The sequence below is a fragment of the Myotis yumanensis genome, unplaced genomic scaffold (assembly GCF_028538775.1).
Source record: "Myotis yumanensis isolate MYYU_CA2020_CCGP unplaced genomic scaffold, mMyoYum1.0.hap1 SCAF_12, whole genome shotgun sequence".
Classification (NCBI taxonomy): Eukaryota; Metazoa; Chordata; class Mammalia; order Chiroptera; family Vespertilionidae; genus Myotis; species Myotis yumanensis.
The window spans coordinates 51,737,571-51,765,123 of NW_027223763.1; the positions used below are offsets into that span (position 1 = coordinate 51,737,571).

The window sequence follows — 27,553 nt, forward strand, 5'->3', positions numbered from 1 at the left end:
AGAGGCTGATAATATAAAATTTGATTATAATAATAAGGAATCCTATAAACTTGGGTAAAATCCATTTTATAAAAAAGAATGATGAACCCAAGAATTTGGAAATTTAGGGAAAAACTGCAGAAACTCAAATTCAAGATATGGAAAAGAAGACACTAATTTAAGTCTAGAGCTACTTATAATCATGTTTGAAGTTTCCAGTTCTATACAGAAAAGGTACAAATGTCATAGTTATTTTATTTTCTAAGTTTTTAGTAGGATAATGCACATATAAAAACATATTAAAGATATCACAGACACATACATTTTCTTTGAATTTCATTATCAGGAGAAATGTAGAGATATACCCTCTGTAACTTCTTTATTAGAGGAACTAAGTCAGGGTTTTTATGTATCTCTCTAAAACTACTTCTTCCAGAGAGATTTACAAATGTCTGACTTCATGCTTTTCTGAAAAGAATGTGAAAATGTTGGCCATAGAGACATGAAAACAACACATGTATTTTTTCAAGGGTAGAACCCTTTGCCCAGGTACTCTGGTACTTAGGGAAGGATGTCACTCTATCAACTTTTAGACGCCTAATTAAAAACTGTGAATTATAAACTTGCCACCGGGAACGTACCCTGAGCTTTTGCACCTTGACCTTGGTGTTCATCCAGGTGATGATGGTGGATAGGCTGCCTACAGATTTCTTTACTTCTGCACCAACTTCTATAGCTTTTGCATAGCCCTAAACAGTAAGGATAACTGTTTTAGCCTGTATTAAGCAACCTACACTATACACTGGCAGGCAGTTAATAACTGTTAGTGGTTGAGGATAATTATGTCATCTACAGAAAGCATATTTGGTCCAAATAGAAATATGCTAACCTTTTTGAAAGAATAAATACCGATGAGATATAGTAAAATGTAATGAATGTTTTACCTTACACATGCCTGCTAAGTTTTAAAAGTAAGCTCTTTTAAAATGCCCCTGAGCCAGGCCAGTGTTGTTCACTGGTTGAGCGTAGACCCTCACAGTTCCATTCCCAGTCAGGGCACATGCCTGGATTGCAGGCTCCATCCCCAGTAGGAGGCGTGCAGAAGGGTCGCGTGTCCAATTCCTAGACAATGGGTCTACCTAGGTATGTGTCCTGATAGGGAATCAAACCTGCAACCTTTTGTTGTACAGGAGGATGCTCCAACTAATGGAGCCACCCAGCTGGGATTTTGCAAATATCTTTATATAAACCAAGAGTTCTTTTTTTTGTTAATCCTCACCTGAGGATAGTTTATCCATTTTTTCCCCAGAGAAAGTAGAAGGGAGGGAGAAAATGGGAGAGAGGGAGAGAAGAAGAGAGAGAAACATCAATGTGAGAGAGACATTGGATGCCTCCTGAACGTGCCCCCACCCACCGACGGAGCAAACCCACAACCAAGGTACGTGCCATTGACTGGGAATCGAACACATGGCCCTTCCAAGCACAGGCTGATGCTCTAACCACTGAGAAACACTGACCAGGGAAAAACTAAGAGTTCTTTGATGGCAAGATCTATCGATGAGTCATTTTAGTACTTTTTTTTTTTTTTAAGAAAATACACTACCAAAAAAATTTACTAAATGGAATGTAGGCAGCCTGGGAGTTGCTGCACGACAATTTCCCCTTGACTCTCTCCCAAAATACCTGGGAATAGGGAAAGACAAATGTCCCATGAGGATGAAATTATGAATAAATAAATAAGCAATTAGGACAGAAACATATGATCCACCATTGAATGGCAAACTGTGACATCATCAACCAACATAACTGTAGAAGCAGTGTATCTATCAAAGTTTGGTCATCAGTGACAGCAGAGAAAAGGGAGGATCTGAGATAGGTCTTGGCAGTGTGTTTTCTCCCCCTGAAGGGAGAGGGTGATCTGCCCCAGGCCTGTCTTCAGAAATAATGTTTTATAGATTAATTACAGGAGCCTTTCAGGTAATCTAATTCCTCTTATTCTAATTTCATGCACACACACAGAAAACTCCCAGGTACACTTTTCAGAATGTTCACTGTACATAACAAATGAGGAAAAAGTCAGCACTTCTTGTTTCAGGCATTAGTGAAAAATACAGCCAACTGAATATAATTTTTAGATGTCCTTTATATTTTTCCATAATATATTTTGATTTCATGATACTTTACTTTTAGATCAAAGAAACCAAAGGAACCTACATGTCATTGTTTTAAACAAGGGTATTTTGGTTTTGAAATCATGACTTATAGAATATTAGGGCTGACATATCGATATATGCAACCCTTTTAATTGGTTTAGACTTGTAATTATTATTTCAAGCAGCTGACTCATCTCCCAATGAAAATATAATTTGACAGGCAAACACTAAGCAATCAGTTCATCAGAATTTTTTCTGCATTATGCAATAACTCCATCCATTTCTTTTTCATCTCCCCCCCCCCTCCTCCTGTTCTCCATTCTTCTTTATTTTTGAACACATGTTTTTGCATTACTTAAGCTGGAGGTAACTTGTGAAATAGCATTGTGTCTCCACATCCTATAATAAATGCTTGGCATAGTTCTGACGTGAAGTTGTTGTTTAATACATGTTTATTGAATAAATACATAAAAGGTATGTATTTACTGGCCTAGTAGTTTTATTCTATTACTAGATGCTTGGTGCACGAAATTCATGCACTCGGCGGGGGGGGGGGGGGGGGGGTGTCCCCCAGCCTGGCCTGTGCCCTGTCATAGTGTGGGAGCCCCGAGATTGATTGCCCCAAAGAGGTAGGCCCCACCCATCCAGGGATCCTCAATGAATTGCCCAAAGAGGTATGCCGGAGCCGGGGGTCCTGCTTCTGCACCGTGCGGAGCCAGAATGTGGGACTCCCAGGCCCCCCAGGCAGACCTCGCTGTGTGGAGCCAGGGGACGCCCAGACAGGCCTCATCACACAGAGCCAGGGGACCCCCAGGCAGGCCTCATCTCGTGGAGCCAGTGGACCCACCTCCTCCCAAGTCCACACATGACCACCTCCTCCTGGCTCCACACACTGAGCTGGGAAGAGGCGGGACTCCCAGGCAGGCCTTGTCGCGTGAAGCCGGGACTTCATTGCAGACTCCATGCCGCATGCAGTGTCAAGTCCAGCCTCGCCCACCTGCAGGCGCCCGCTGTGCGCACAGCCATCTTGTGACAGCGTGATGGCATCACGGCGTGACAACTACTTAGGCTTTTATTAGTAAGAATTTCTATCAACTTGATTGGTAGGAAACACTTCAAATACCTAATGAATATTTGCTTACCTAAGTGATTGGTTAATTCCCCAATATCCTAGATAATAAAACCCTAATATGCTCAGTGTCCGACCATTCACTCAGCCTTCCGACTAGTCGCTATGATGTTCACTGACCACCAGGGGACAGGCACTCCGACCTATAGGTTAGCTTGTTGCTGGGGTCCTGCTGATCAGGACTGAGTGAGATGGGCTAGACACGCCTTGGAGCCCTCCTGTGATCCCTCCCAGGCCCTGATCGTGCACCAGTGGGGTCCCTCAGCCTGGCCTGCATCCTCTCGCAATCTGGGACCCCTCGGCGGATGTTGGAGAGCCAGTTTCGGCCGATCCCTGCAAGCCAGGCTGAGGGTCCCAACTGGTGCATGGGCCTTTAGTCTTAAGATAATTGCTTGTCACCCCAATTAATTACTGCAGAATAAAAAATGCTAACCATTTTGAGGCTATAGTAATGGAACATCTTCATGAAAGCGTTTAGTACCAAATTAAAGTAAAGTGGGCATAATGATATTTGTTTTAGATCGGTTTATATCAATATATAATTATAAATAAGAAAAAATTTTAATTGCTCATCTACTTGGAGGCCCTTTATCAGCAACTAATATACTTTAAGTGGGTAAAGTGAATATAAATATATTTCAAGATGATAGTCACTGTGAGAAGTCATTAGTAATACAAAGTCTCAGTAAGAGAGATAGATAAATGGAACTCTAGGAAGGAATGAGAAATAACAGATTCAATTTGCACCAAGGCACTCTAAAAAATTAAAAGATAAAGTGATACCGACCAACTCGGGTGATTGATCAAGATGGAAGAAAGTAATTAATAGCTAATAATCAATAAATGAATAAATGCCTCCCATTTGAAAGAGAACAGATGTCACATCAGTCCATGATACTACATGTAAATAAGAAATTGTATAAAAACCCAAGACTATACTATGAAGAAACTAATTTATTTTTGCAGAACGTTGAAGATTGCTTTAGAAGGGAGTTCTATATTTTTGACAGTATTAATCACCTTTTTAATCTTTTAATTATACTTAGTATGCATCACAAAGAAATGGCTCAAATGTAAGAATATCACAGGATACTGCAAGTAGTAGTTAACCTGGAATACATTATTCAAAGTTGTTCAGCTAATAGGATCAATCCCCATGTAATATATTAATTACTGCTAAAAACCTGGTAGGTGTCTGATCATACTGTGAGTGAATATATAGTACAGAATTTAATATCTCTTAGGACCAAAGAGCTATGAATTAAATAGGTTGGCCTCTGCTGGAAAGCTGTTAGACATGTCATGGGAAAACGATTATTCTTCCTTACTAATAGGAATTAATACCCGCAGAATAAACACAAGATTACTGTAGAGATTTAAAACTAGAAAATGATTAATTTAATTTTAAATTTAAAAATTAATGAAATATTAATTTAAAGATATGTTTAAATTTTTTTTTTTGGAAAATAAATAATGTTACTTGAGCTAGTAGCTTCCTGGATGAAATAAACCTAGGCCCTGGCTAGTTTGGCTCAGTGGTTAGAATGTTGGCCCCATGACTGAAAGACCCCAGGTTTGATTCATGGTCAAGGGGATCTATCTCAGTTGCAGGTTCCATCCCCAGCCTCAGTTGGGTGTGTGAGGGAGGCAACCAGTAGATCTCTCTCTCTCTCTCTCTCTCTCTCTCTCTCTCTCTCTCCTCCCCCCTCCTTCCCACTCTGTCTCTAAAGATCAATGCAAAAAATATCCTCAGGTGAGGATTTATCTATATCATCTATCTATCTATCTATCTATCTATCTATCTATCTATCTATCATCTATCTATCTATCATCTATCCATGAGAGTAAATCACTAGTGACAAAAATGGTGATATTAGGACAACTTTTGAGGCTAAATGCATTCAATTTTTCTAGCAATATATAATTTTTGTTATGTTTAATAGAGAATGATAAATGCATATAAATTTTTTCCTATTAACCGATGTATATAAACATGTTTTAAAAAAGAATATGAAATTCTTTGTCCATTGTTTTACAAATCAAGAAAGGGAAAATCTCACAAAACATATTACAGTTGTAGATTGTGGTCATTTAATGAAAAGATGGTGTTTCTGGCTTTCTTCCTGGCCCCACAGGCCTTTTTACCCTGGCAGCTGTTCCATTTAACCTCCTCCCTCCATCCCTGGGTTCAGCTTGACTCAGGGCCCTGAGATGAGTGTCACTTGGCAGATGGGCCTCTAAAAGAAGCCCTTTGTCCAAAACACTTGACTCAGTTGCTGCTCCTCTGTGAACTCAGTATCCCCCCAGGGCCTAGCCATCAGATAGTATCTCATCTCCTCCCTTGTGAGCCACAGTTCCCACTAACCAGCTTCCCCTTCAGTGCTCTGCTCTGAAAAGCCATTAGCACTTGGTTTTCTGACATTTGGCCAGCTGATGCCGGGTGGCCATCTGTGGTTTCTAAGGGTCTGGACTTCCATTTATGTCTCTACTGACCCATTTGAATTGATATCCTAGGCTTGGACCTTGAGTTTAGACCTTAGAGCAGTGGTTCTCAACCTTCTGGCCCTTTAAATACAGTTCCTCATGTTGTGACCCAACCATAAAATTATTTTCGTTGCTACTTCATAACTGTAATGTTGCTACTGTTATGAATCACAAATATCTGATATGCAGGATGGTCTTAGGCGACCCCCGTGAAAGGGAGGGTCGTTCGGCCACCAAAGGGGTCGCGACCCACAGGTTGATAATAGATAATAGTCCTATTATCTATTATAATAGTACCGCTGTCTTAGATAATAGTACTTGTGCCCAACCTGATCTTGAACAGATTTGATTTGGAAACTGATTTCTGGAATGATCAGTACTTGTACTCCTTCCTGGATTGTACCTACAAAAAGAAAATAATGTGTGGACCAGAAGAATTCTCAAGAAAACACTTAGACAATTTTTTTTTTTAAAAAAGGAAGTCTTTCAGTAACTTGAAGATGACAGGAATGTTAAATAATATCCTTGTTAATAATGAAAAGATTGGTAGATCTCATGGCAAATGTTAGGCCTTTTAGAACCCCCGCACTCAGTTTATTGTACCATATACTTCTGTGTAGTGTGCTCTTAGGTCCTAGATTATTTTATGCCCTTGAAATTTAGAGAGAGGTGGAGAAAACGGTGAACGTAAATTTGTATACTATTTTATTTTATAAAATGATGACACATGGTTGAAGGGAAAATCAGGAAGAAAAAAATGCAAACAAAAGCAATATCAGTAAAGAAAATTCCATTCCAGGGGAGGAGTTTATTAGACACTTCAGCTTGGTGCTTTCTAATTTGGTCAAAGAAATAGAAGAACCATAATTCATTAAGTTGGTGGAGAAACTCCATCTGAATGTTACCAGTGCTTGGACCTTGGTTCAGCAACCTCTGTACTTGAGATCTGGTTAAGAAAGAATTCAGAGTCAAGTCTCAAATATAAGCGAAAGTTCATTTAGAAAGTCACAGAGGTAGAAGAAGTGAGCCAGCTGGGCTGTGTGAGCCCAGGAAACAAGTTACGGAGACAAAAGAAGGGCCCTTGGAGCTTAAGAGAAAGAAAGCGAGGATATAAGCACCTGGGGTAAGGAGAAGGTGAAAGGCTCGGGCATGCTTCAGAGAGAAAGAGTGTGCTGAGGACAAGAAGGGTGGGAAAGAGCTGGTGTGCTGAAGAGAGAGAGCAGAGCTGGTCCTCCATCCTCAGGACTAGTAAGGGAGGTTCCAGGGGAGGATCTCAATAGAATAGTCATCAGCTTTTCCAGGTCTGGGTCTCTACTGATTGGTGGACACTAGGGGAGGGAGTCATTAGTCATTGCATCTGGTTCTGATGTCTGATGTTAGCCATGGTGTTCCCTGTCTGGTTTTGCTTTTTTTTTGCGGGGGGGGAGGTGAGGGGAAGGGCAGGAGCTGAAACAAAATTGAGGCCTAAATGTCATCTCTAGTTTGACCAAAATTCTGACGATGGTTAACAGACCCAAGGTTTTGTTACTAAGATTATCTGATGAGTTTCAGACCTCATTGTCTTGAAGACCGAATGCTTAAGGGAGTGGTTGTTGCTAGGTACCTGAGTTTTCATGCTGGAGACAGTCCATATCTTGCCTACTGTTCCTACTCTGCTCATGCCTGTCTAACTGCCTACTACAATGACATGTATACAGGAAGTAATAGTAGACTTGTTGCTTAAGGAAAAGGCACCTTTTGAAGGGGGGGGACAGGATACTGGGTCTTATGGAAAACAGTTCAGGAATCTTGACACAGTACTTGCTATTTAAAAAATGTTACCTGAGTATTCACTAAAGCAGTTCTCACAAATTATATGCCTGAACTTTTTCAAATGATGTTTGAGACTATAGAACCTAACAATATAAGTAGCTGCCAATATCAGGGTTCAATGCAATGGAGAAATTATATTTCCCAGAGTTAATAAAAATAAATAAAACAGTATCTCTAACAAGCCATGCTTTGAAAAAATTTCCATTAGAAATAATGAACAAGAGAGACTCCCCCCACCCCCAACTTGGAGAAGTGCAGGGCTACTTGTACAGTAAAATGAAACAAATATACTCCCTTTAAAAATAGAGATGAGGCCCCTGGCGTTGCTGCCCCGACGTCTGGCCCCATGGACCCGCGACCCGCGACCTGGGACCCGCTACCGACCAATCTGCCCTGCACTCGCGTGCACCATGTCTGGTTCCTCCAGTGTCACCAATATGAAGACAGTGGTTCAACAGCTCCGGCTGGAGGCCGGGTTCAACTGCGTGAAGGTTTCCAGGCAGCTGCAGATTGGAAACAATTCTGTCTGCAGAATGTTCAACAGGACCCTTTGTTGACTGGAGTATCTTCAAGTACCAATCCCTTCAGACCCCAGAAAGTTTGTTCCTTTTGTAGTAAAATGAATTTTGAAGGTGTTCTCAACCACTTTTCTTGAACCGGCAAATATTCAAAGAGAGCTAAATCTGAAGACTGTACAAAAAGCTTACCCTATAACATGTGCCATACTCTACAAACTTCTGCTTTTGTCAGTCCTTAACATCTACCTTTCTGAATTTTCATGAATTTCTATTTCACAAGAATGATTATTTTATATACACTGGCAGCAGCATACAAATAAAATACTTAAAAAATAAAATAAAAATATAAATAAAAATAGAGATGAAATGAAAGGGGAAGGATGCTTCTTTCTTCTTCAAATTTTAAGCTAATGGTAATTTCCTGTGTTAACTTATTTATGGGCAAATGCCAATGAGAAAAGATAGGTTATCTAAATTCCTGAAAGAGCATTCCAACTTTATCTTGGAAATTAAACTCTTTACTTTTCTTTCTAATTAATCTTATACACATCAATGATATACAACTTAGCAGTGGTTCTCAACCTCCTGGCCCTTTAAATACAGTTCCTCATGTTGTGACCCAACCATAAAATTATTTTCGTTGCTACTTCATAACTGTAATGTTGCTACTGTTATGAATCATAAATATCTGATATGCAGGATGGTCTTAGGCAACCCCTGTGAAATGGTCGTTCGACCGCCAAAGGGGTTGCGACACACAACTTGAGAACTGCTGACTTAATATGTTATAAATATCTCCTAGGTCACCAAATGTGTTGAAATGCCCATCTCCCAGTTGATCAAATGCATTAAACTGTGAAGAATATGTTATTACATGGGCAGTAGATGAATGGCTAAAAAATCTGTGGGACATTTACACAATGGAATACTATGCAGCTGCAAAAAATAGGGATCACTTACCCTTTGGGACAGCATGGATGGACCTGGAGACTATTATGCTAAGTGAAATAAGCCAATCTGGGAAAGACAAATATCACACGATCTCCCTTATTTATGGAATCTAATGAACAAAGTGAATTGGCCAACAAAATAAGACCTGAAACATGGAATAGAATGACATACCTGGATGTGGGGATGGGGGGGGATGAGAAGAAGTAAACCAAAGAACTTATAGACATACTTATATGCATAGCCCATGGATTGGGACTTATTACCCAGCGATTACACTTCTGGGTATATATCTGAAAAGACGCAAAACACTAATTTGAAAGAATATATGTATCCTTATGCTCATCGCAGTGTCATTTACAATGACAGCAACCCAAGTGCCCATCAATAAACGAGTGCATAAAAAAGCTGTGGTATATATACAATGGAATATTACTCAGCCATAACAAATCTTACCATTTGTGACAACATGGATAAAACTAGAGGGTATTACGCTAAGTAAAATAAATCAGAGAAAGACAAATACCACATAATATTACTTATATGTGGAATCTAATATAGGATATAGATTAAAAAACAAAACAGAGACTCATTGATACGGAGAACACAGTGGGGAGGGGCAATTTGGGCACTGATTGAAAAAGGTGCAGGGATTGAAAAGTACAGGTTGGTAGTCACAAAATAGTCCTGAGGATGTAATGTACAGCAAAGTAAATGTGGGCAATGATATCGTAATAGCTCTGTATGGTGCCAGTTGGGTCCTGGAAATACCGGGGGAACCACTTTGTAAAGTGTATGATATCTACCCACTATGCTGTACACCTAAAACGAATACAAAATAATATTGAACCTGAAACTAATATAAAATAATGCTGAATGTAAATTGTAATTGAAAAAATTTAAAAATTACAAAAGGAAAGCCAAACAGTAAATAAACCTTACCTAATAATAGACAAACATGTAAATTGACCATCCCTCCACTATGCTCACCAGCCAATCAGGAGAGTATGCAAATTAACCCAACAAAGATGGTGGTTAATTTACATACCTAGGCGTGAAGCGGTGGAGCAAAGACTGAAGGCTCCGGCCGGAGCGAAGGCCTGGGTCCCTGGTGCCGGAGGAAAACTGGTGCCGGCAGCCAGGGAAAGGGAAGGCCTATTGCATGAATCTCGTTGTGCAATGGGCCTCTTGTACATATATATAATTATTTTATGAAAAAATTGCTTTCTCAGAGTTGCTGATCTATTATAACCTCAGGGTAATCCCATCTGGCTAGATTAGTACTGAAGCTAAAATAATCATGGATTCAGGGGGTATATCATCTAGATGAAAATCCTGGTCCTGACACCTTCCAGTAGTATGATCTTTGAAAGTTACTTAAACTCTCTGTCCCTCAGTTTGCTTCTCTATAAAATGGGATCAATAATGACACCATCCTCAGAAGGTTATTATAACATTCGATAAGTTAACAAAGTATCTGGTAAAACATTACACAAGTATTTTTACTATTTCTCTAAACAGCGGCTTTATAATATTTCAATGTGTTTCTATTTTCATTCAATCCATTCATATTAACTGGAACTCTTTTTGAAGTAATATTTCAGGTAAAAAGTCAACATACAAAGAAAGTTCTTCTCTTGGAGAGGCTAGAATAGGGGCCTTTTTTGGGGGGAAGTTTCCTCACCTATTGCCATGAAATCCTCTAGTTCCCCTGAGCACAGGTAGAAAATAAATTTATTAAAAACAAATCTGAAACGTAGAATCCATCTCCTGAGCTATAATGTCCTGAGGGGGCTAATGGAGGATAATGTTCTACTAACATGGTGACTATGTAGATGGCATTTTTAATTAAAGAAAGAATTTCTCCAAATATTTAAGAATATTACATAGCAGACACCAGCTTACACGGAAATAGCAACAGGGGACAGTCAATAATCATATGGCTCACGTATAATAAAGTTCGATCTTGAGGAGAAGTAATTAAATAAAGCAACCAAGATTAATTAATGATAGAGATATATAAAAACCATATGAAGTTATTACCATAATAATTACAAAAAGTAATTACTAGCACCATTAAACAAGTCTATAATATAATTATAAGTACTTATTAGTGATGTTTATATCTAAAATTCGAAAAGATGAAGACTTCTTTAAAAAGTTGTTACTTTAGTTAGCTGACTACTAATGGGAAAGAAAGGAAAGGGGGAGACACTGTTGAGGGAGCATGGTCAGCCGGCAAGCAAAGGCCTGTTTGTTTCACCAGGAAGCTACAGTTTCACACCAAGGGAATCCCAGCCTTGTCCTTCCTAGCGGATTCACACCCCTCCCTGCCTCCTCAGGTACTGGATTGTTAGGGGGAGCGGAGGGAGGGAAAGACATGCTCAGTAGAAGTCAAAATGGCACAGGGGCAGGTGCTGGACCATTGAGGCCAGCCAGTCTAACCTGGAAAAAAGATCCTGGCCAGGGGGTGGAGCCAATGCAAGGCCGTGAAATCTTGGGAATTAAATTGGCTATTTTGAAAAAGCTTTTGGTCCCTCCCAAACCTGAGAATACATAACTCCAGGAGACAAAGAGCTCTCTCTCTCTACATGCACACACACACACACACAAAATATCCTAGATGGTATTTTTGCAACACAATCTACAAAATGAAGAATAATAATTCCTATTCACTTCATTATATTCAATATAGTAAATATAATATATTAACATTATATTAAATTATGTTTTTATATTTGTTATCACTTGGTAAAACCATTTACAGAGTGACCCTTACTGTTCACATTGATTAAAAGGTTGTATTTCTGTTAAACCCATTTCAGCTATAAATTTTCATTTCTTTCTTCACTATTACAGAGAATGGCAAGAAAATAAAAACAGGCACTATCAATGGAGTCACTTTATATCACTAGGAAGAATGTGACTGTACGTTAAATATATAGCATCAGGTAATGGGGAAGAGGGTGAGGATTTGATTCATGGTGCATCTGAATTCCATTACTAACTGGTGAGGTTACATGGTGTTCCTTTGAGTTTTAGACATTGAGAGAAGTGTGAGTAGTGTTTGTTGAAGCCACTTACAGTTCTCTCTGTGCAGGCACTCCACAATGACTGGCAGAATCAACATCACTACCTTGGATCTCAACTTGCTAGCATTGCTACTAAAACTCCCTAAGTTACTGCTTACATGCCTGTCAGACACATATAAGGATATCAGGGACCATTCCTGCCTGTACAGTGGCAAAATAATTTCTATAATACATCACAAAAACCTTCTTAATTCCCTTTCAGCATGCATATTCATATCTGCTTGGTTTAAAAAAGCGAAAATCAAGTCTGCATAACCAAGCTAAAGGGTTGATTGAATATGTTGTTAATGCACTCACTCAGTGTTCTCCAAACAAATATAGCATATTCGAACTTGTTTTGGTATCTGTAGAAAGGAAGCGAGAATGTCACTTGTTATACAGGTGAGAACAAATAAGGTATTCTGTTGCTCCTTTTGGGTGATCTCAATTTACTTAAAAAGTCATCTGCTAAGATAGTTATAATGTCTCTGGCATTGAAAGTTGTGACTAGAAAATAGTTTTCTACTTTAGAAATAAATGCCTTGGCTTCCCTCCAACATTTATTTTCAATAAATGCCTAAGCATTTTTCTTGTAGTAGGAGACCATTATCCAGTCACAATGTTCAATCCTTTGACATTATCTCTCTTTTTTTTTTTTTTTAAATATATTTTATTGATTTTTTACAGAGAGGAAGGGAGAGGGATAGAGAGTTAGAAACATCGATGAGAGAGAAACATCGATCAGCTGCCTCCTGCACATCTCCTACTGGGGATGTGCCCGCAACCCAGGTACATGCCCTTGACCGGAATCGAACCTGGGACCTTTCAGTCGCCAGGCCGACGCTCTATCCACTGAGCCAAACCAGTTTTGGCCTTTGACATTATCTCTTAAGTAAAACTGTAATGTTAAGAATAAAGGACTTGCTGACTGAAAGAGCGTGTTAGTATGCTGGGTGGGCGAACAAATACTGTGGGCAAAATAACCCCTTTAATTGTCATTTGAAATGGCAAAAGCACCTGTTTCCTTCTCTTCAGGCACACTGTATATTGGGGCTTGTTATTAAAAGCTTGACCAAGTTAGAAGCCTAGAAAGTAAATATTCCAGCATTTCCTGGATTAAAGGATGATTCAGATAATTTCATCTCTGATACCTTTGGTGCTTTACATGGCAGTTCTTGAACATTGTGTAATGGACATTCATGTGGTTTGTATTAGCGCTAAAGATCCGCAATTACCCTAATTAAGGTGCTTCTATCATGAAGGCTCCTTTTAAAAAAATTATTCTTTAAAAAAAAAAAAAAATATATATATATATATATATATATATATATATTTATTGATTTCAGAGAGGAAGAGAGAGAAGGAGAGATAGAAACATCAATGATAAGAGAGAATCATTGATTGGTTGCCTCCTGCATGCCCCCCACTGGGGTTCGAGCCTGCAACCCGGGCATGTGCCCTTGACCAAATCGAACCCGAGACCCTTCAGTACACAGGCTGACACTCCATCTACCGAGCCAAACCAGCTAGGGTGAAGGTTCCTTTATAATGTAAGAACCTGTATGTGGCCTCCCTTCCTCCAATAACCTTTGGAGATTTGGGTCTCCCTAAACTTTAATCAATTCAGTTAGCTAAAGCTATTCTGATAGAATGTGGCTGCTGAGATGATCAGTGACTTATCAGGTTTATTGTCTATACTTCACAAACAATCACTATTACAGTGGAGGCATCACAGTACCCTTGAGAAAAAGGAAACCATTCTGAAAAAAAATCAATATATCAACAGGGATAAAAACACATTTAAGAAAAAAATATGTTCCTAGACACAGATAGGATTATATCACTCCTCTGCTGAAATAAATTACTTAATGAACATTTTGCCATCTGTTAACTTCTGAACTCCTTAATATAGAATGGCAAGGCAATTCTTAACATAGAATAATGAGAAATATCAAAGACTAGCTTAAATTCACTAGTTTACCCCTTTTTGGCAAAGCACTATCAGACTATGAACTACCTTACTCTCACCCCTCATCTTGGACATGGAACATAAGTTGATATTTTTCAGTCTAACATAGGGAATATTGCAAACAAGCTTTAAGACAAGTTCTTTTGTCTCCCAACAAGGCTGCTACCACCGTTAGAATAAAATAGAAGTTTCATCTAACTTATATATATTTGTGAATTTGGAACCTCATTGCAGGCATTTAATGAGGTAAATTTAATTTTCTGCAGGTTGAGTCCTGAAGTTATATTTTTTTTGTATTTCCATTATATATTTATTTTGCATACTAAAGTTCAAAAATCACTACTTCAGAGCTCTGTTCAATTTGTTTTTCCTTCACGGGGCCTACACTCATCACCTCCAGTGGTAATGACCTTTTCCTTTCCTGATCTCTAGATCAATTTGTTTATGCCACTTAAGTGACACCCATAACATACTTCTCTGTGCCACATTTATTACAAATATGTCTGATCACCTTTGGAGGTGACTTAGCATTTCTTCCGTCATACCCAGCCTAGAGCTTGGAACACTAAAGAAAGCCATTTCACAATCACAGAAAACTGAAATGGCAGCATTGCGTGGGTTCAACATTTAAACTATAAGGATATCCTGAGGTCTGGGCTACCCAACGTCAATATAGGTGTTACCTTATTTCTTGCCATTCCTTCTTCAGGAGGCTCCTTTCAGTCCCACAAATCCACAAGAAGATATAGATAAAAAGAGTCCCAGGAGCTACGCCGCAGAATGGTTGTGAATTCTGCATTGATCTCAAACACCCACATTCCTCCTTGTAGTATGTCTGCCATATCTCTAGGACAGGTCGTTATGGAAAAGGACTTTTAGAATCTCACTGGGAAGCAAACCACAATCATGTATTCTCAGGTGCTAACACTCCTGATTTTTCAGATATTTCAATGATGGGAGTTAGTAAACCAGAGTTGGCCAGATAAGATGACACATGCATATATGTTTTTAAATTTAAAAACTGTCAAGGGTGCAATAAGATATGAAGAAATAGTCTAATGAAAGCTGCCAACCACAACCATCATCACAAATGAAGAAACACTATCCCCCCCAACTTAGGCTTATATTAAATATAAAAATGAGCCATATGATACTCATTAGGTATCATTGTAAAGATGCTTCCATGGGTCATGTCATCATAAAATGCAGAGCCTTTCCTACGAGAACCCTTGACAAACATCTCTTGTTTTGGTAATAAAACTTAGACTGGAGTCTTAGATATTCTGATCTATCTTTGGACAATTAGAAAGCTGAGAAGCAAATGGGCAGCCTAACTTTTACTAATATAAATTGATCATAAACACCTTTGGTGATAAAACTGTCCATACATTTGTCTCAGCGAGACACCAGAAAGGCACCTGCCCAGCCCTTCACTCTAGTTATGACTTTTATTTTGAATGTAAAGCTGAAAATACCAGACTTGAAAGGGAATTAAAAAAAAAATTATAGTGTCATTTAAATTGAGCAGAAATCATAAACTTAAACATCAATAAATGTCATATTAAAATAACAAAGGGAAAATATCTTTCCGGTGACTGGGTCAACCAATCTCAACCTTTTTAAGATTTTGTTTTTTTAACTGAGAGTGTCCAGCTGTCATTAAAAATGAACTCTGATGATCTTTCCCTTTCAATGCTTTGGGCAATTTTTTTAAGCTTGCAAAATCATTTCTGTGAAAGCTCACAGGACAACTGATATCCTAAAGTCAATTCTCAATTACCTTTGGCATGGGAGATAGGATTACATGGACATTGGTTGACAATTTCCAGACATCCCTCAATCGGTTCTCTCAGTATCTCCCATCAACAAGCAGCAAATGTACAGATTTGAGTTGTACCTCATTTCACTGCATGCTTGCAGAGGAAACTGAAATTTCTAAAGACATCCTGTAGGAAATTAAATATATATAGAGAAAAGAAAGGTAGACCAAATACAGTATGGCCTGCAAGGGCACATGCACTGGAAGAATTCAAAATGTTGAGGTTTTTTTAGAAAGAAAAAGAGCCACAGATGAAGGTGCTTGGGAAACATAATCATAACCATGCATTCCATGTATTCTAGTTCTCCAGGACCAAAGGACACACTATCTGAACCTCCCTTAAGGTGTTCAGGTGAATCTCATGAGAGGCATTATCACTCAAGGAAGCAGAATACAATGCCTAGGAACATTGCAAAGACCAGTCATGGAGCAAACTCTTAGAAAGACACATGTTGGCTGGATAATAAAGTGCACTGAAGAGTTGGTTTTATTTTCTCTTTTCAATCTAGAAAGGACCTGTGAGCTGCTAATGTCTCAAAAATGTATGCTAATGCATATATGGGCAACAGACTGTAAGGTTTAGGAGTGTAGGCTGTGGAGTTGCTCAGATGGGTTCATGGTATGGCTCCATTTACCACTTTGGGATACTTGGTTCACCTCTGTGACTCCATTTCTATATCTGTCAATGGGCTATGTGAGGATTAAATAAGTCAGTCTGACATATAAGTAGAGCTCAAAAAATAAAACCATATTATTCATATAAGAATGCTATCTTAATTCTGATATACACACAGACAAAAAGAAATTATTCAATAATCCTACTGACAAGATAATCTTTGATAATAAAATAAAAACAACTAAGACAATCATTCAAACAATAAAAACCCTAGTGTATGCTCTTGGTATAAAAATGCAAGCCATACTGTGAAGTAAAAAGTAAAATCCATCTTTTCCCTCCTTTGTCAAGAGTTTCTTATGAGGTATTTTAGAAAAATGCATAAATAGCTCATATATTTTTTTTAACTATTTATACAAAAGTGACTATGCTGCCCATTGTATACATTTCTCAGGACCTAGATTTTTGTCCCCCACATAATAATATATCTTTCCCTGTGAGCACATGCAGTGCACTCTCACTTTTTACAGCTGCATAGTATTCCACAGAATATATTTAAAATAATTTATCTAACCAGCTCTCTACTGTTGGAAACTTAGGTTGTTTTGATAGCTTATAAACCCAAATAATTTTTTCAAAAATTATTTATACATTACTTGGGTAGTGTTTGAAAATTCTTAAGGTATATTGCTAGCACTGGGATTTTCAAATTAATAATATGAACCTCTCAAAATATGACATTTTGAAAATGTCCTCCAAAGCTGTAATATCAATTAAATTCCATATACACTCTCAACAGTGTCTGAGAAGTCTTGCCCTGGGAATTACCCACGCCCTAAATTTTGCCAATCTGGTGATATAAACGTTTATTAAGGTTGACCAATATTATAACTTGATTTTTTCTATGCAGGCTAAAAAAAAAGCAATTCTTTGATTACAGAATATCTTGTGTTATTATCACTTTTCTAAAAACATAAATGAAATGTTTTTATTTCTACCATGGAAGGATTTTCAAATACCATTTCCCTATCTTATGAGATTTTTATGGTCAAGAATAGTTAACATCGTAAAAGCAGAAACTGCTCTCCCTATTACTTTACAAATATTTCTTTCTTTCTAGGGTTAACACACACACACACAGAGACACAACTACACCACTACATACAGACACACACAGACAGAGACACTCACACACAGATGTGCACGGGAAGCCCTCTGCTACTAAGAAACAGAGCACAGCTACTTCAGTGAATATTACCCTAAGAGATACTATTTAAAGGAAACCTAATGGGTTAAGAATTTAGTCAAGTTAAATTCCAATTTTCTGAGGTGTGCTAGGCCCTTATAAATTTAAGATAAAAGCCAATACATGAGTAACATTTTATGTCTCTCTCAATTGATCAGGGAGATACCTCAAATTTGAGGTTACCCATTAAATTTCCCTAATAATCTATATACCTAAATCAAATTTGTTAAAACTTTCTTCTGCAATATAAAAAAAGAACCTCGTTTGTTTTCATGAAATTCTGCATTTATTCAGTTTCTGGAATCTGTCAGGAGACAAACTCTTCACTCCGCTTCCTTCACACAAATGGCTGGTTAGTTTTTATTAGTTAATCTCAGTGGGTTTCTAATACAGTTAGAAAAAATACAGCCAATTTGGAATAATATTCCAAATTTAAATGTAGAGACTTTCTTATGAGCATGGTGGATTAATGATTACTATAAATGCCTATATTTTATATTAGTCTGGCATAGTTATAGAAATATCTTGATTTTTCAGTGTTTTAGTAACTGTAAAAGTCCAGGAGAGGAATCTCTCTTTAAATTTGTAGGAAAGGGATTTAGAATAAGTTATGCATATAAAGGATAGAGGCAATTCTCTGTTGCTTTATGATGTGAGTCTTTACTCAATGATTTTACACAAAATGGTTTTTCTAAAAAATAAGAAATTTGTAATAATTCTAATATACATAAAAATAAATGCAACTTTTTATTTATATTGCCTTCTGATATATTATTGTATCCCTAATTAATATATTAAGAATCTCCCAATTCTTCAAAATTTAATGCAAGGATAAATCACATGGGAGCCCTCTGGTGGCCAAAATGATGCCATTAAATTTTCTCTAGAGAAGTTCAGGCTTAATCAGAGAAAAACTCTCATTGAAATTCTGAAACTTTATTTGACATCTAATTCATATTAATATATTTACAGCATATTGATTCAATTTATAAGTTACAAACTGCCAATGTATTTTAATGTCTGTCACCAAACTCATAAAGTAATATTTCACATATATAATTTCACATTAAAATTATATAAAAATAGTATATGTCTATGTGAATATAGAGAATCAAAGATTATCTTAGACACACAAAATTATTAAATCATAGAATTTTACAGCAGAAATAAATCTTAGAGTTAATTTAGTAAAATTCCTTCATTTAATGAATCAGAAAAATAAAGTCAAGGTAGGTTAAATGCTTTGCATATAGTCAGAGTAATCATTGGAAGTGCTGGAGCGAGAGTCCATTTCTATATGTTACAATGTCAAGCACTCTAAAAAATGTGGCCATTAAACGCTGCTTCAGTTTATTTTGCAGCCCCTTTTCATGGGATTTTTACTTGTTTTAACCTTCTTTCCATAATTTTAAAAATATTTTTGCTTCTGAAAGCTTTTCCAGGTTAAGACACGAGCACCAAGTGAGTTGCAATTTAAAAGTAAGGATGGGGAATAAACCGCAGAAACAAAACAACAGCAAGAAATATATTAATTGTCTATTGTTGTGTAATATATTACCAGAAAGTTAGCATCTTAAAACAATACCCATTTGTGAGCTCTCAACTCTGTAGGTCAGAATCAAGGTGTGAGCTGAACTTCCTTTCATCTGGAAGCCAGAATTCAGTTCCTGCAGTGGTAGGACTCCTTTCTTGCTGATTTTTGGCTGAGGTGTTGCTCTCAGCTTCTAGTTCCTTGCCACATGGCCCCCTCCATATAAAAAGCCAGCAATAGAGACTCCCCTTTTATAAAAACCATTAACCCTCACATATCAACCCTCATTTTTAGGAAGTGCCTAGTTCCTTTTTTGTTGTTGTTGTTAATCCTCACCCAAGGATATTTTTTCCATTGATTGTTGTTCTAGAGAGAGTGGAAGGAAGGAGGAAAGAGAGAGAAACATCAATGTGAGAGAGACACATTGATTGGTTGCCTCTCCCATGTGTCCTGGTAGGGGCTGGAGAATAAATCTGCAACCCAGCGATATGCCCTTGATTAGATATCAAACCCTCAGCTCTTCAGTGTGCAGGCAGATGCTCTAATCATTTAGATACACAGACCAGGGGCCAGGGTGTTTTGTTGTTGTTGTTAGGAAGTGCCTGGTTCCTTTTAAGAAACTTGCATAGGTTCTCAGGGCTATTTGTAGGTCAGTATCACCATAACAGTTTCTCCATGTTAAAGCCAACTGTGCTATACAACATAATCTACTAGTATATGAGTGATTCTTCCATCAAATTCACAAGTTCTGGGATTGAACAGCTTGTGTGTGGGTGCATGGATCTTGAGGGACATTTTAGAATTCTATTATCCTGGCCGATCTGGCTCAGTGGATAGAGCATCAGCCCACAGAGAGAAGGGTCCTGAGTTTAATTCTGTTCAAGGGCACACACCTGTGTTACAGGTCTATCCCACATATTGCAGGAGGCAACCAACTGATGTGTCTTTCACATTAGTGTTTCTCTCTCTTTGTCTACCCCCCTCCCTTTCACTCTCTCTAAAAATCAATGGGAAAAACATCCTTGCGTGAGGAGTAACCAAAAAAAAAATTCTATCTCACAAAAAAATTAATTTTCTTACTAAGGCACACCTCAATGAAAGGGAAGATTTTATTTCCTTTCGCAGTTGTCATGATTCTTGTACTATCTCAATGTATAATTTAGCATTACAACAGAGGTTATGCACTAATAAAATCTTACAACATTAAAATATACTCTTTAAAATTTATTAATTTTTCCAATGAATTTTTAAAAATTCCTGTTCTTATGGAACTTATCCTATATAATAAAAGGGTAATATGCAAAGCGACCGAACAGCAGAACGACCAATCACTATGATGCACATTGACCACCAGGGGACAGACACTCAACGCAGGAGCTGCCCCCACCCGCAGGCCCTGATCACATGATCAGGGCCTCCTGGCCAACCTCTCCATCCCTCCCCCCAGCCGACAGGCTCTAATCGCCTGATGGTGAATGGGGAACCAGGGGTGGGTGGTGGCGGATGCCGGCAATGCCAGGCCAAGGACCCCACCTCGCTGGTCGCCCCACAGAGGGCGACTGGCGTCGGGGGATGGGGCCAGCAAGCAGGCAGGAACAGCCAACCTCTTGGTCCCTCCCCCCAGCTGGCAGGCACTGATCACCCAATGGTGAACAGGGAACCGGGAGTGGGTGGCAGCAGGGGGTGGGTCTGGCTGCTGGCATCCAGGGAAGATGGCCCTGATTGCAGGCCAGGCCTAGGGACTGTACCCGTGCACGAATTTCTTGCGCCGGGTCTCTAGCATTGTAATAAAAAGAAAGAGATAAATGATAAATATAAGCAATAAGTAAACCCATCTAGTATACTAAGAGATGAATAGTGCTATGAAATAACAGTCAAAAAGGTCAAAGAAATTAGGGTAAGAAGAATTCAGTGTGTCAGGGATGGTGTAGGTAAGTAGGATATCAACGGTGTTCATCATTGAGAAGATGAGGTTTGTGAAAGGACATGAAGGAAGTGATGAAGTTATTCATGAAGATATCTGGGGGAGAAATAATCCAGGCAGAAGAAACAAGTGAAATAATCCTAAGGCAAGATCCTCCTTGGCAGTTCAAAACACAGCAAGGAGGAACATGTGACTTCAGTGGAAGGAGGAAGAAAAATAAAGAGGTGAGGTCAGAGGCAATGAGGAACTAAGCTATATATTATGGTGTCATTGTAGAGTCTGGATCTAATGAGGCACCATTGCAGGAGAATCATATATATGATTTAAGTTTTAGAAGGACTGCTCTGGCTATTTTATTAAGAATGATTGTAAAGGAGTAAGAGTAAAAGTAGACCGACCTAGTAAGAGGCTATTGCTGAAATTCAGGATAGAGATACAATGGACTAGGGGTTTAGGAGTAAGGATTATATTCTGAATATATATATATTGAAGGTAGAGCTAAGAACATTTCTATTATGTTCAGTTATGACATATGAGCTAAAGAAAGGAACTAAGAATGACTTAAAGGTTTTTAGTTTGAATGGCTGAATAGATAGACTTACTATCATTTGAAGAGGAGAATGGAGAAGATGAGAAAGTACGTAACATACTTTTTGGACATGTGGCCTTTGAGATGACTTTTAAATATCCAAATGGATAAGGCAAGTAGGCAGTTGGATACATAAGTTTGGAGTTCATGAGAGAGATCTGGCTTAAAAATATAAATGTGGGACACTCCCAAAGAAGGTACTTAATGAAGGGAGACTGGGTGAGAGCACAGGGTAGTGCGTCAAAGCATAACATAGAAGAGAACCAACGACTGAGCCCTGGAGCACTTCAGCATGAACATGTCAGAAGAAGATGAAAAACAAGTAAAGGTGATGGTAAAAGAGAAACCAGTGAAAGGGAAAGAAAGTATCAGAAAGAATAAATGATCAACTCTGTCATATGCTACTGATACGAGACTGGATTTAGCAATTCAGAGAGCACTGGTGACATGGACAAGTTTTGATGGAGCGATGGGGTAAAAGCCTGAAGGGGGCAGTTTTAAGAGAGAAAATGGGAAGATAAACGGCAGGAAATGAGTACAAACAATAATTTCAGGAATTTCATTTCAGTAAAAAAGGCAAGAAATGGGAAGAGGGCAGATGGCAGAGGAAATGGGGTCAATGAAAGCTTTATTTTTAAAATCTTAGAGAAGTAGTAGTATGTATTCATGGTTATAGAAACAATCTATTAGAAATAAAAAGTTGATGTAGGAAAGACAGAATTGTTAAAGTGATGTCTTTAATCAAGTGGTCAGGAGCATCTAATGAGGATTATTCTTATTGGATAGCAATGGCCTTATTGATTTTCATGCCCATCAAAAGCCGCCCCTGCCTATGTTATAATAAACCAATTTAAATAAAAACACTTAGAATTCTTAGAGAATTTTTATTATGAATCACATGGGTGCTTCAGATCCTTTGCACATAGATTTTACTAAATACACTGATTTAAGATATAATTTTCTGTTTCAATCACATTTAGAGCAAGCGAGTTGTGTTGATAGGAGTAGTTATGGACAGAAGAAGTGTTTTAGCAAAGCTAATCATGTTTATGAGAACGTGCCTCTCAAAGAAGCCTCATATGAGAGTCAGAAAACTCAGTTTGGGGCCGCAAGTACCACCGACTAGTTCTTTTACATTTGCAAAGCCAATTCTCCCTCTAGGTTTCATTTTCATTACTTAAAAAAATATATTCTGCTAGATGATCTCTAAGTCCCATTCTAATAAGTACAATACAAAAACATTCTCTGAAATCCTACTATGACTAAGAGGTAAAATATAAACCTTGCACTTTGCAGCTAGTGAGAAAGATAGTTTTCATTAACTAACAGAAAATGAGAGACACATCCTATATAATAAAGAGCTAATATGCTAATTAGACCAAACAGCAGAACGACCGTGCAGATGAACTTCCAGATGAAGCTGGGGCTGCGAGGACCGAGCCCCTCGCACGAATTTCATGCATCAGCCTCTAGTAAATCTATAAAATAGAGTCAAGTAACACGTGTAAGGCATCCAAAGGGAATGTAGCTCTTAAATGCAACGTGCATCCTTCCTTCTGTTCTCCCTCACTCCTCCTCCTCATTTGCCTCCCATCAGTAGACTTTGGTTCTCTAGTGCTTGAACTTTTTCCTGATTCAATATTTGAGAGGTGTGGAATTAGGCAGGCTCTTGTTTTAACAGTTTCCCAGCAAATGGCTGATTTAGATACAAACAAAATCTGGTTCCATAAATACTGTGAGAATATATGGATAAATGGAATGAAGGCTGGTGTGAATGAAACGATTTCTCTCTATGGGGATTTGTGAGATGTCAGATATTAATCTTATGTTGAAATTTAAGTTCTTGCTTTTGCTCATGCAGCTCTGAATTTAAACAAGCTAAAATTCATTTCATTTATCTTCTCCTCCCCACCGCCCCCCAAAAAAGGTTTGTGGACTTCCAGTGACCTTATGTTACAGGGAAGGAGCTTGTATGCTATCATTAGGTCTGAAATGAGGCAAGATGTAGGGCTTGGTGAATGCCTCGAATGGCTTTAGTTTCTATGCCTGGGAAATCATATAGGTCTCTTGCAGCTTCCAGAACACATAAAATGTGGGCAAAGATATTAAAAGACAGAATAATCAATGGACATTATAAATATCAAATGAATGAAGGAAAGAAACAAAATGGTTAAATACAGTTATTTTGGACAAAAGTACTTCAATATAATTATTAAATCAGAGGATATGCTGCTCAATAGTTTTTAAGAATTCAAAAAATCGTCCAGTTAAGAGGGCAATAGTGCAGACTATTTTAGAATGACCCTGTCTCAAGCAACTGGAATATATTTGACATTATATAGGTACTATAAATATATTTATTTATTGGACTTGATAATGTCTTTTTTTTCTTCAGGTAACACCTTTACCTAATACAACCACTTCTCTATTTATTGTTAAATTTCTATTCTGTGATTCTCTGGAATTTGTACTTGCCTAAGAGATAAACTGCTTCTTTGCTGTTCAGATGAACTTTTTTGTGTGTGTGAGTAGGCTATACACAGAAAAATGAGATTTTCTATAAAAGTTTATTTCTGCCATGTTTAAGGAATTAATCAGGTTTCTGACCACATCTACCAGAAGATCTATCCTTTAAAGAGCTTTCTGAAAGAGTATATGCTCCTATTCTTTGCATTGTTACTCAAAGGCATCTGAAATATTTTAAAAAATACATTAAATGGTCATGTTTATTTTTTCTCCATTTAGTTTTGAACTAGTCATATTCAGTCTATTGTCTATTTAAATATAAATATAGACCAATATCATGTACATTGTACCATGTGCTTATTACTTTTTCAGGTATTAAAATAATTTTCTTTTAAATAGCATGCATTATGATTAAAAATATAATTGTCTAATATAATGAAATCAGAGAAGGAACACACACAGATATGTTTATATGTGTATCTAGCTCTATAATATATTAATAAATATTCCTACAAACACTTTAGTTTCAGTTAATCCAGAAAGAACTTGGAAAAGCAGCTTCTAAGAGATTGAGAATTAAAATAAATGTCAACTTTTGCCTTTGTAGAGAACCTTAGAGTTGCAACCTTGAATATATGCCTGCTAACCATGCCCCTAGTCACAAAGGACCTGATTGGCTCCCATGATCCAGAAAGTGATTTGTCCATTCGGTGTCTCATATTGTACCTCATGTGTCACTGCAGAGACTCAGCAAGACTGGTAGAGACGAAGGGTACATATTGAGAAGGGTCTGTGCCTGAATCAGATTCTGACTTCGTGATTCATCGAACACCTTTGCGTTCTGAGTACCAATCATTAATGTCATTAAGTTCCTTGTTTCTTAATTGCATTCTTGTGTGGAGAACTCCAGGCAAAAACGGACCAGCTCCGAAGAGCCCACAATCAAAGTTGATTGCATCTAACCTTACTGCAGCACCTCTATTAACCTACAAGGTGTGTGGGCAGGACTTAGGCAAAGCTCTTCGTGAGAAAAAAAAGAGGTCTCCTTCAGATTTCACTACCCTTGCATTTATTCTGCATTTTCTGGAAATTATGAGCTAGAATTGCTAATAACCCCTGTCATAGACAGTCATTATCTCCAACTGTGAATACTGGTTGTCATTTTCAGAGTCAACAGATGTTGACCTTCGGGTGGCAACTTTTCCTTCATTGTATGAACCTAATCAACATTATATTCTTCAGTTTTCTATAAAATGCACTATCCAATTAGAAAATAAGCTTTTTAAAAAGAAAGGTCTAGGGTTAAAATCTCATTTAAGCTGCATTAGGCTAAATGTGGCTTCGGGCTATTTGTATTAGCTAAAGCTATTTATGGTTTCTCTAAAGGAGAGGAAAGGACACTTTGGGGAGTAGAAAGAAATTGATTTAATGGTATGCATGACTTCACATTCAATTTCTATAAAAGTGGCCCTTCATAAAAGGTTGTGAAGATTTCTGACAATATCTCCCTTTTCATCTCTGTCTTGATCTTCATAGAAACACTGTTTGCAAATATGCAGCTAAATTGGCAAAGACTCAGCTATAAAACAGTGCTGCAGTATGAACGGGATACAGCAATTATTAGCTCCCAGAATTAAATTGAACTTGAAGTCCACTAAACCTGGCCACTATTCACGTGGAAATGTGCTATGAATTCCTGACAGTCAGCTTTTTTTTTGTGAAATTAATCCCTTCTTTCCACATGCTTCTAAGCTCACTTTCTTCAGATGACTTTCCCAATCAGACTCCATTACATGTTGGTAATGGCTTTAATGACAGCTGACTCAGTCTGATTTTCATGTATCCATTCATTCATTTAGTCTGCGAGTGTACTGAGAGCTTACTCTGTAGAGGCAATATGATGGGCTCCGGTGAAACAATGAAAGAGGAATCACAGACCCTTACTTTCACAGCTCTTACAGACTACCGGCAGTACAGGTAGAATTCCACTTGAACATAGCACGATCATAACTTTTTATACACATTTTCCATATCTCTGCAAATAGTCTCTAGTAAGGATGATTCAGTGGTTTGGTTATGGTACATTATATGAACTAAAAATTTGGTGTGTTTTTCTTGTAGGAGTCAGGCTTCATAACAAAAATTACATTTAGCATTTACAGTAGACATAAAGAGTTTAGATTTTTAAATTGTCCTTTAAAGGAAGTGATTCTAAAAATCTGACAGTTTGATATTTTCATTTGGGCATTAGACAGCTGAAGAAGACTATTTCCTGTAGGCTGACAGGTGTATGATTCAGGGGGAAAATAGATTGGCAAAGCCATAAGAGAGGAAAGGTAAAAACTGGGGCAGTCTTTTATCTCAGTGTAACCAGAACAAATGAAAGAAAAAAAATCGGAGTCAATGAAATATTTTAGCTTAGAACTAGGCAAGATTAGGCAAATAAGATCTCATTTTCTAAAACAGATGCATAATTTTTTTTTGGAAAATATATACTAAATTGTTTCCTAAAAAATAACTATATGAAGGACTAATTATTGATTGTACTAGGCCAGGTTTGTGTCTGGGCAAGTTTGTTTGCATCTCTAAAATAGGTAAATTGGGAAATTACTCTTGAAGTAAAATAAATGATGAGATGACTGTTTTTAAAAATTAGCGATATAAATAAGACATAAGATAAGTAAATGCAATAAAGTTTTAGTGCAGTACAAAAAAACTAACCAGTATATTAAAATGTATATAAGAAAAAAGTTAAGTAGCAATTACAGGTTACTTTTATTAGTCTGAATAGTCTCTTTAAATAATGGTAAATTACTGCTTGATTATTAATAGTTTTATAATTTTTAAATAGACATAATAATAGAAAAAGTTTTCTGGTTATATGAGGAAATATATTTGATAAGCTATTACTTATTAACATCTTTCATTTGATTGAAGAGAAATACAGATTAAGGAAAAGCACTACAGATGTATAAATCATTGTTAGAAATTACCTTAAATTCTACTAAAATGAAGTAACCACAAAGAATTGCAGGGATGGCCTGTTGATATCCTGATACATTACTAAATGTTTTTTGTCCTAAGGTTCTCAACTTATTTTATATAAAGGGATGATTTCTAGGAAAAAATATAATTTTTGTATGATTAAATACATGTTATTACCTTTCATCAGAAAAACAGGTTATTTGAGGGCCATGCTGTGTGTCAAAGATTTACAATTAAGTTTTGTTGGGAACTTAAATGCTTCTAGTGTTCATTTTTTGGTATAATCCTTAGCTGAAGCAGGGGGTCCCGCGGGG

At 37.5% G+C, this 27,553-nt stretch overlaps 1 protein-coding gene and 1 pseudogene across 25 annotated transcripts in view; one reads left to right on the top strand and one right to left on the bottom strand.

The window, feature by feature from the left end:
* Positions 1-27,553, bottom strand: part of PTPRD (protein tyrosine phosphatase receptor type D) — a 2,083,672-nt gene that overhangs the window by 955,787 nt on the left and 1,100,332 nt on the right. The gene's annotated exons all lie outside the window — the stretch shown is intronic.
* On the top strand, positions 7,968-8,212 carry LOC139020326 (guanine nucleotide-binding protein G(I)/G(S)/G(O) subunit gamma-5 pseudogene; annotated as a pseudogene).